The sequence below is a fragment of the Eumetopias jubatus genome, unplaced genomic scaffold (genome assembly GCF_037043125.1).
Source record: "Eumetopias jubatus isolate StellerSeaLion01/CBP00866 unplaced genomic scaffold, mEumJub1_p1.0 scaffold_15, whole genome shotgun sequence".
NCBI classification, from domain to species: Eukaryota; Metazoa; Chordata; class Mammalia; order Carnivora; family Otariidae; genus Eumetopias; species Eumetopias jubatus.
In genome coordinates, this window is record NW_028274821.1 from 60,638,095 (window position 1) to 60,648,463 (window position 10,369).

Consider the following 10,369-nt stretch of genomic DNA (forward strand, 5'->3'; position numbering starts at 1 on the left):
TATGCCAGGTGGTCAATTTTGTAAGAAACAAACTAAGCAGAAATAGAAAAAGATGATGGTATGTGGTAAGATTCTTTTGTGGTGTTCTTTTCTAAACTTTTGGTTCTTTTCTAAACTTTTCTAAACTTTTCTGTATTTTCTAAATTCTATACCATGGATGTGTATTATTTTTATAATCAGAAAAACAAGCATTATATAAAAGAAAAGAAAGGCCAAGGGCTAAGGTAAATTCATGATGGTATCTAGGGTAGAAGTGCTTGCAGAGGCCATAGAGGTCCAACTTACCCTTCCCAGAGCAGCTCAGAGACTTCCTTATTTTGATGCAGAGCCCCAGTGGACATGGGAAGTCCAGTACGCAGGAGCACATCTTTAGCCAGTTGCAGATTTACCTTGCTCTTTCCCAACACCACTTGGGGCTGCTTTCATGAACGCAGTCCCTCGCCACCGAGCCACCCTAGCATTTTTCATTCCTCAATGTTTCACGAATGTTTCAGGAACACTGTGTTCTAAACTGCCCCTTCCTTCAGCCCCTCTGAATCCAGACTCTAGTGAAGGAAAGAGGTAACAAGGTGCAGGAAGACCAGAGCCTCCTCCCAGAAGAAAGGAAAAGCATCAGGCTAGCCTCATGTCCATGGTCTGGAGGCAGGGGCACCTCCAGGGATAATGTGTTCCTACCATTCCCCACTGGCCTGACTCTCCCAGTCCAAGGCAGCAACCCCAGTAGGGAGCAGGTCATAGCAGCAATGGAGAAGTGACAGGAGCCCACCACACTGCATGGAAAGCAGTGCTCAGCTTTGGTAGAGCTCTCTCCAAGAAATCCTGGGGATCAGCCCACCACACTGCATGGAAAGCAGTGCTCAGCTTTGGTAGAGCTCTCTCCAAGAAATCCTGGGGATCAGCCCACCACACTGCATGGAAGGCAGTGCTCAGCTTTGGTAGAGCTCTCTCCAAGAAATCCTGGGGATCAGCCCACCACACTGCATGGAAAGCAGTGCTCAGCTTTGGTAGAGCTCTCTCCAAGAAATCCTGGGGATCAGCCCACCACACTGCATGGAAAGCAGTGCTCAGCTTTGGTAGAGCTCTCTCCAAGAAATCCTGGGGATCAGCCCACCACACTGCATGGAAGGCAGTGCTCAGCTTTGGTAGAGCTCTCTCCAAGAAATCCTGGGGATCAGCCCACCACACTGCATGGAAAGCAGTGCTCAGCTTTGGTAGAGCTCTCTCCAAGAAATCCTGAGAATCAGGGAGGGTCCAAGACTGGGACCAGGATGAGGAAGAACCTTTCCTAGAACAATTAGGGACTCTGAGGGAGCTTGGCCGGAGAAGTGAGGCCTCAGAGTATTCAAATATCTCAAGAGCGTCTAGAGTAAGAGGGGTGAAACCTCCTTTACTTGTGACCCTAAGGATAGAAGCTGAATCAACAGGCAGAACCCACAGGGAGGCAACTTTTGACTCAATACAAACAGACGCTTATATTTGAAGATAATATGCTTAAAATTTTTTTTGTTGATTATGTAATACTTGCACATGGTAAAACGTTCAAAAGCCACAAAGGGATATACAGTGAAAAGGAAGTTGTCTTCCCATGTCTGTTCCTCAGCCACATGTCAGTCCCAACACCCCCTGCCCCCTGCCAAACTACCCACCCTCCCCACCACCGGGCAACAATACTGGCAGTTTCTTGTATATTCTTCCAGAAATAGTCTATGGTCTTATATGGCCTATATACAAGCATACTATAAGCACACAATGCAGACTATTCTATATATATCTTTTTTTTATTCAAAACTGTTGGGGCGCCTGGGTGGCTCAGATGGCTAAGTGTCTGCCTTCGGCTCAGGTCCTGATTCCAGGGTCCTGGGATCAAGCCCCGCATTGGGCTCCCTGCTCGGTAGGAAGCCTGCTTCTCTCTTTCTCTCCCTCTACTGTTCCCCCTGCTTGTGCTCTCTCGCTCTCTCTGTCAAATAAATAAATAAAATCTTTAAAACAAACAAACAAAACTGTTTAAGATTATTCTCTATTAATCCATAGAGTACTATCAACTTCTTTTTAATGAATGTATGCAACTCTTTGTGTGACTAAATTATAATTTATTAAGCTCTCCTCTTAGCATTTAGGATGCTTCTAGTCACTAGCCATTATAGAAAACACTGCAGTATCTTTGTAGGTATGGAACACATGTGCCAATACATTTGTAGATTTAATTCCTAGAATTGAAATTGCTGGGTTAAAAGATCTTTTTGATATTAAAATTTTATTAAAAACATTTAATACCATTATGCAGTTCAAAATTCAGAAGATACAAAGGGTATATGTGAAAGGCTTACTTTCATTCCTGTCCTTCAGCCTTCTGGTTCTTTTCCCCTTAGTCAACCAGTGTTATGAGTTTCACGCATATTCTTGAATAACGATTTCCTTCCCTTTTTAAAAGTACAAATGGTAGCACACAGTATTCATGATTTTGTGCCTTGCTTTGAAAAATCTAACAACATAACATGAAAATGGTTCTTAATGAGTAGTAGTCAAAAAGCTTTCTTTTTCTTTTTTTTTAAAGTTAGATGGCATTTATTAAATGCATGTGCCATAATTATATTGGGCATTTTAGTTGTTTAAAATGTCTTGCTATGGGGCGCCTGGGTGGCTCAGTTGTTAAGTGTCTGCCTTCGGCTCAGGTCATGATCCCAGGATGGAGGGATCGAGCCCCGCATCAGGCTCCCTGCTCCGCGGGAAGCCTGCTCCTCCCTCTCCCACTCCCCCTTGCTTGTGTTCCCTCTCTCACTGTGTCTCTCTCTGTCAAATAAATAAATAAAAAATCTTAAAAAAAACTTTATATAGATATATATACACAATGATATTATCCCTTATTCATCATCCCTATCATAAATATTTTTCCTAACTTTTCATTTATCTTTTGACTATGTTTATATGGGTTTCCTCCATGCAGGATTTTTTATTTTTATGTAATAATGTCTATTCATCTTCTATTTAATGTTTTTGACCTTCCTTGCTCCAAGATAAATTAGCCTGTATTTCCTTCTAGTACTTTTATGGTTTCACCATGAAAATATTGGATTCATTTGGATTTTATTTTAAAATGAAGAGTAAGATATAAGAAGTAAGATAGGGATTCAACTGTTTTATTTTTTCAGATCATCATATAATTTATTTAAACTTCAGGGGTGCCTGGGCGGGGCTCAGTCAGTTGGGTGTCTGCTTGTGACTCAGGTAGTGGTCTCAGGGTCCTGGGATCGAGCCCTGTGGCAGGCTCCACACTCGGCAGGGAGTCTGCTTCTCCTTCTTCCTCTCCCTCTGTGATCTCTCTTGCTTTCTCTCAAATAAATAAATAAAATCTTAAAAACAAAAATTTCAGAGCATTTGATGGTCAGGACTATGTGTGACTCACCTGGGCTCATCATAGCATCTCTTACTAATAATAACTAGCACTTGGTGAGAACTTATTAGGACTAGGATGTCCATATATCTGCGTACTGAGTGACTCCAAAGCTCTTGAACTTTCTCGGGCACTACTCCCATTATAGCACAGTGTCTTACGCATACTTTCCCAGTCAATGTCATTTTAATGACTGAATAAATGTGGATGTATTTAATTTGGGCCACATCAGGCTAGCAAAGTATGGCAATTCATAGAACCCCGTCAGTCCAAGTAGATGCCTCTACACATCCAGCATGGTGTTGGGCCATTGCATTGGGCTAAGCATAGCTCTGCCACTTAACCTCTGACATCGAAGCAATAGTTTAAGTGTTGTGCACTGTTTTCTATATCTGTGAAATGGGATAACAAAACCTAACTCAGAGGAGTACTGTGAAGGTCAAATGAGATATTGTCTGCGTAAGGTCTTGAAGGACATCAAGGGATTAGGGCTCAAGTGTGGATAATGCAGATACCATTAATGGCACATGCCTAGATATACATCTTTTACTGGTAGGACTGAAAGAAGAGGCTGGACAGAGGACAGAGTTGCTGGGAGGTGGGGGCTGTAAGTAGCTATTTCTGTTCCCCAAGTAACCATTCTCTAGGCATGGACTGAAATTCCCTCTGGAGTCACACTAATGGACACATTAGTATCAGTTGACAAAGTACCGTATGCTCTAAAATGTTCTCCCATTAAGCTTCATGGGAAGTGGCAGGAATTCATGGACCATTATAGGAAATCTTCCATGACTTTAGCCTCTAGTAAACCATAAGCTCTGGAAGGTCAGGCTGTGCCCCTAACTATATGATGATGCACAAAATATCACTTATTTTAAGACAGAAGTTCTGTAAGATCAGGTTATCCTTGTCTTGCCAATACTAGAATCAGAAAAGCATCTTTTATTTTTGAAAAAAATGTGTGTTTTAATAATGCATTATTTTGTGAACACTTGCTGTTTGGCTTCAGGCTAATCAGCATGTGTAACAGTCATTAATCAGGGTCTAGATTTTAAGAATGTATCATTTCTTCAGCGTCATTGTGGTTTCTCCTAAGCCACACCTTAAATTTATGGTACTTTCAGCATTCCTTCACAAAAAGTATCATCTCTTTTTATATTAATCAATCTACATTTTTTAAAAAGGGAAAAAAGAGGGCGCCTGGGTGGCTCAGTCGTTAAGCGTCTGCCTTAGGCTCAGGTCATGATCCCAGGTTCCTGGGATCGAGCCACGCATGGGGCTCCCTGCTCCGCGGGAAGCCTGCTTCTCCCTCTCCCACTCCCCCTGCTTGTGTTCCTGCTCTCGCTATCTCTCTCTGTCAAATAAATAAAATCTTTAAAAAAAATTAAAAAAAGGGAAAAAAGAAAAAAAAGAGAAGATGCAAGTTCCACAAATTGTGAACGAAAAGGCAGATTTAGAGTGTTAAGACCTGAAAGTTTCTTTTTTCTTTCTTTTTTTTTCAGAGAGAGAGAGAGAGAGAGAGAGAGAGAGTGGGATTGGGGGAGGGGCAGAGGGAGAGAGAGAATGCCAAGCAGGCTCCACACCCAGTGCTGGGCCCGCTTGGGGCTTGAGATCATGACCTGAGCCGAAATCAAGAGTCAGAAGCTTTGTTGATGGAGCCACCCAGGCGCCCCAAAATCTGGGAGTTTCAAAGTGTGTAATAATAGCTGCTTTTTATCAAATGTCTACAATACCCTGATTCTCTGCTAGGTGTTTTATCCTTATTTAATTTAATCCTCACTACACTCCCCAAGGTCAGTATTATCTGTTTATTATGGTGTGAAAACTGAAAGGTTACATTAGTTGTCCAAGGTCACAAAGCTAACCAGGGCAAGAGCTGGTATTCAAGCCACATCTGACTCTACCACCCTGATCCCTCCCAGAACATCCCTGATTCAAAGAAAAGACTACGACACAATGTCTCCGTACGTAGCCCACCATAACAAAACACGAATAAAGCCTTGTTTTTAACAAAATCTAGGTCATCCATCTCTCTCCCTATCCTAGATGGGAGAGAATGCCTCCAACATGCTCCCCTGTGCCCAGAGCCTCTCCCCGTACTATTTCCAAAATTCAGGGTTGTAAAAGAGTGTTTTAACTGAAGAGGGTCTAGGCTAGCACCACCCCCAGATCTCCCTTCAATTAGGCTTGCTCTGCTTATCCCTGTCTTTTATACTGGGCTTCTATTTAATAGGATTTGAATTGAGTAAAGGATTCCAAAGGTCTAACTTCACCAAAGTTAGAAAAACACTAGGGCACCTGGCTGGCTCAGCTGGCAGATTGTGCAACTCTTGATCTTAGAGGTGTAGGTTTGAGCCCCAGGTTGGGTGTAGAGGTTACTTAAAAATAAAATCTTTAAAAAAATTCCTTCAGCTTCAGATATTTAATAAGTCAAGGTGCCATAGGGGCACGAGACTCTTGATCTCAGGGTTGTGAGTTCAAGCCCCACGTTGGGCTTAGAGTTTACTTAAAAATAAATTAAATTAAATTAAATTAAAAAAAGAAAAAAACATTGATGTAGCTCAGCTCTTTCTTTTATAGATGATACTCAGACCCAGTGGGCTTGAGTAAAATCACCGAGAAAGGTAGGACAGATCCTTTTCTCTCTAAGGTTTTAATGGCTGGGACACTACAGGGAAACTATGGAATGACAAAGACAACCACCACGGGAAATATGTTCCAAGAGCCTTTCTGGCTTGTTGACCCAATAGTGGATGGTGGCTGACCCAGATTTAATTCTGGCTGTATCACCTACTACTGGATTATTTTGAGCGAGTTACTTAACTTTGCTGAGTCTCTTCATCTGCAAAAGGGACACCCTAATGCCTGCTTGTTGGGGTTTTGTGATAATTAATAGTGTATTTAAAACACCCAGCATGTAATAGGTTTTCCTTTCCATCCTCAGAACCTTCCAGCATGTCATTCTCTGTCTGGGAGCTCTCTTCTCACTCTCCTATTCAGGGAGCTAACTTGTACTTACTCTACTTTCCTTCATTTCTTTCCCTGGGTTTGAATCTAAGGTCTTAGATTCTTACTAATTAAGTGACCTTGGGAAAGTCTCCTCATCTATAAAATGGGGGTCCTAATAACATACACCCATAGAATTATAAAAATAAGATGACATGAACTGCTTGGAACAGTGACTAATAAATATCAGGTCTCAATAAATTTTAACAAGGGCAGTTTGTGGGGTCCACAAAATAATTCTGGAAGACTCTCTTTCCTTCATAAGTAAGCTATTCACATTGCCTGGAAGCTTAGGATCTTTATGCTTTATTCTTGGAGTTCAGGAATTTCACCAGGGCATACTTTTAAAAGTCTGTTCTGTCAATCTCTCTCTCTTTTTAAAAATATTTTATTTATTTATTTGAGAGAGAGCACATGCCGGGGGTGGGAGGTGGCAGAGGGAGAGGGGGAAGCAGGTTCCCTGCTGAGCAGGGAGCCCAACATGGGGCTCAATTCCAAGACCCTGAGATCATGACCTGAGCCAAAGGCAGACGCTTAACTGACTGAGCCACCCAATCTCTATCTTTTAATTGGTATATTTAGACTACTTACATCTACTATAATTATTGGAATATGAGGAGTTAAGTCTGACATTTTGTTATTTATTTTGTCCCCCCCTTTCCCCATTCCTGTCTTACTTGTTTCCCTGTGGATTACTGAGCAATTTTTAGAATTCCAATTTGAATTGTCTATAATGTTTTTGAGTGCATCTCTATAGGTTTTTTTGGTCAAAGATAAAGTTATGCAGACATAACTTATCACTGTTTACTGATGCTGACATTTTACCACTTCAAGTGAAATGCACATTTAGGTCCCTTTACCCTCTCTCCTTTTTAATATAATTGTCTTAAATATTATATATGCTGAGGACATCCAATAATATAATTTTTGTTTCCCATACCAAACATAAATTAGGAAACTCAAGAGGAAAATGACATTTTACTATATTAACCAATATTTTTACCCTTTCTGTTATTCTTTCTTTATTGCTGATATTCCAAGTTTCCTTCTTTTATCATTCTTTTGTGTTTGAAGAATTCCCTCTAGTCATCCTTTCAGGGGAGGTTCATTGGTCACAATTTCCCTTAGTCTTTCTTCACCTTAGTTTTTCGCTTTCATTTCTGAAGGATATTTTTAATGGATATAGAATTCTAAGTTGATGGTGATTTTCTCTCCGCACTTGAAAAATGTTGCACCACTTCCTCTGACCCCCATTTCAAATAAGAATTTGGCTCTCATTGGAATTGATGTTCCTCTGTAAGTCACTTGTCATTTCTCTCTGCTATCAAGATTTTTTATTTTTTGTCATTAGTTTTCAGGAGTATAATTATGATGCCTTGATGTGAATTTCTTTGTTTCTTTGAGTTTCTCCCTTCTGGAATTTGCACAACTTCTTCGATCTAGACTTTTATCTTTTGCCAAATTTGGGGAATTTTCAGCAATTATTTCTTCAACTGATTTTTCAGTCCCACTTTCTCTCCCCTGTCCTTCTCGGACTCTGATAATACGAGTGTTAGCTGAACTTTGTTCTCTTTTTTTCCCCAGTCTATTTTCTCTCATTAATCTGCCCTTAAATTCACTGATTTTATCCTTTGCTACCACCACTCTACTGTTGAGTTTATCCAGCGAGTTTTAAACTTCTTTTGTTGTATTTTCCAATTACGTAATATCCATGTGGTTATTTTTTATAACATCTATTTCTTTGCCAATATTTCCTATGTTTTCATCTGAGAACTCATGATTGTTTGTTGAAGCATTTTTAGGATGGCTACTTTAAAAACATTGTCAGATAATTCCAACATCTGCAGCTTCTTCATTTTGGTGTCTGTTGATTGTCTTTCATTCAAGGTGAGATTTTTCTAGTTCTTGGGTATGATAAGTGATTTTTTCAAATTGTATCCTGGACAATTTGGGTATGATGTTATGAGATTCTGGATCTTATTTTAATTCTGTTTAGGCCTCAGCTGACACTGTACTAGTAGGGAAAGAGAACCCTGCCTCGTGACCCCTGGGTGGGGATGGAAGTCCAAGTCCCCGCTCAGCCTCTACTGACACCACCTGGGGCAGAGTGGGAGATGCATCTTGTGGCCTCAGGGCAGGGGTGGGCATCCAAGTTCTCTACTTAGCCTCCACTGACCAGGGTTGGGAGAGTGGGAATAGGAGTGTTGTGTGTAATTTTTTACTCTGGTGTTTGGCTGGAATGGGGTACCTGTTGTTACAAAGGCTCCTGTCTTATTAGGCTGCCCTTTGCCATTCCTTTGGCTATGGAAATCAGACTTTTCTTGAGGTCTTTTTTTTTTTTTTTTTTTTTTTTAATCTGTGCCTGTTGGCATTTCCTAGTCATGGGTTTCTCTAGTGCCTGGTCTGGGATATATAGGATGAAAAAAGAAAACCTAGGGAATTTGTTGCCACGTCGTTCTTTGAGTCCCGAGGTGCCTAGCTGGTCTGTCTTTCCTCTCCATCATTCAGAATTTTCTTATGTTCGTTTTACACATTATGTCTAGAGGTTTTAGCTGTATTTAGCAGGAAAAATAGGGAGAAATGGGTTCCTCCATCTTGTCCAGAACTGGAAGTCCTAGGTATGTGATATTATTTTATTTTATTTTGTTTTATTTTATATTATATTAATTTTTCAAGTAATCTCCACACCCAACGTGGGGCTTAAACTCATGACCCCGAGATCAAGAGTTGCACGCTCCATTGACTGAGCCAGCCAGGCTCCCTGCCATGGTATGTGTTTTTAAATTACTGCTGGGGAGCATTCAATGAGTCTTTTCTATTTGAAGATTCAAGTTCCTTAAAGTCCCTAAAATTTTCTCCCATCACTTCTTTGGTGATTGCTTCACCCCGTTTTACTTTTGCTCCATTTGCTACTCTATTATGTGTATATCTGTGTAATTATGCGTAATATTATGTATATATTATATGTACATTTCACCCACATTTTTAACCTTTTCACTCATAATTTCCATTTCTTTGTATTTTTGGTTTGGTACTGTGGGATTGTTCTCCTTTTTCATCTTCCAGGTCATTAAATCAATTTTCAGTAGTGTTCATTCTATTTTTCACTTCCACAGTTAAAATGTTTACATTTAGAAATTGTCTTTTTAACTTCCCAAAACGATGTGTCTTCATTCTGATTCTGTCTTTCCAATCTCTACTTGAATCTCCTTAAGATTCTTATTTTAAAAACTTACTTTTTCTTTTAAATCTATCTCAATAGCTCTTTAGCTTGGTCTTCTTCCTTCAAGCTATGGAGTCTCCTTAAATGACCTCTGATCTGCTTTGGCTACTCATGTTGGCACCTGGGCCTGTCAGGCTCCTGTGGCCTCTTGGGTAGCAACAGTGCAGCAGTCACGAAAGCAAAGGAAGCTGATGCTTCTCCAGTAGCCTAGTGGTGAACAAGCCTGGTCGGCTGGGCCCACCATGGTGAGGTGAGGTGGGAGAGGCTTCTAGGATCTTCAGACACCCCGTATGAATAGGGAAGGGTTGGGCTGCTGTGTACCATTGTGTAGGTTGTCTACTATACAAGGGTACCTGGTTGAGAGAATCAGCAGGAGCTCAAATCTACTTGCTGAGTTGTGTACCATGGTGTGGAGCTACATCTGCCTGAAGGAAGGGAACATTATTTTCTTGTTTTCACAAAGGCGTCTGAGGAGGGGATGCTTTTTTTCTAATCCACTGTATGGGCCAGTAGTGGCCCTGGGAGGGATAGTTTGGCCCAACTGTGACATTCCCCTCTAGGGAGACAGACCTCAGCAGAATCAGGCATCTTCCCTCAGGGTTCTGTGCAGGAAGTGGGCAGGGGCAGTTTCTACTCACCTGTGAAAGGGTCCCTCCCACTCCTTTGGGGCCAGCTGGGCCTCTCAAGTGGCTCCAGAATCCAAAGCCCTCACTGTCAGCTCACTAGCGAGGCAGGCACTTCCCAGGCTC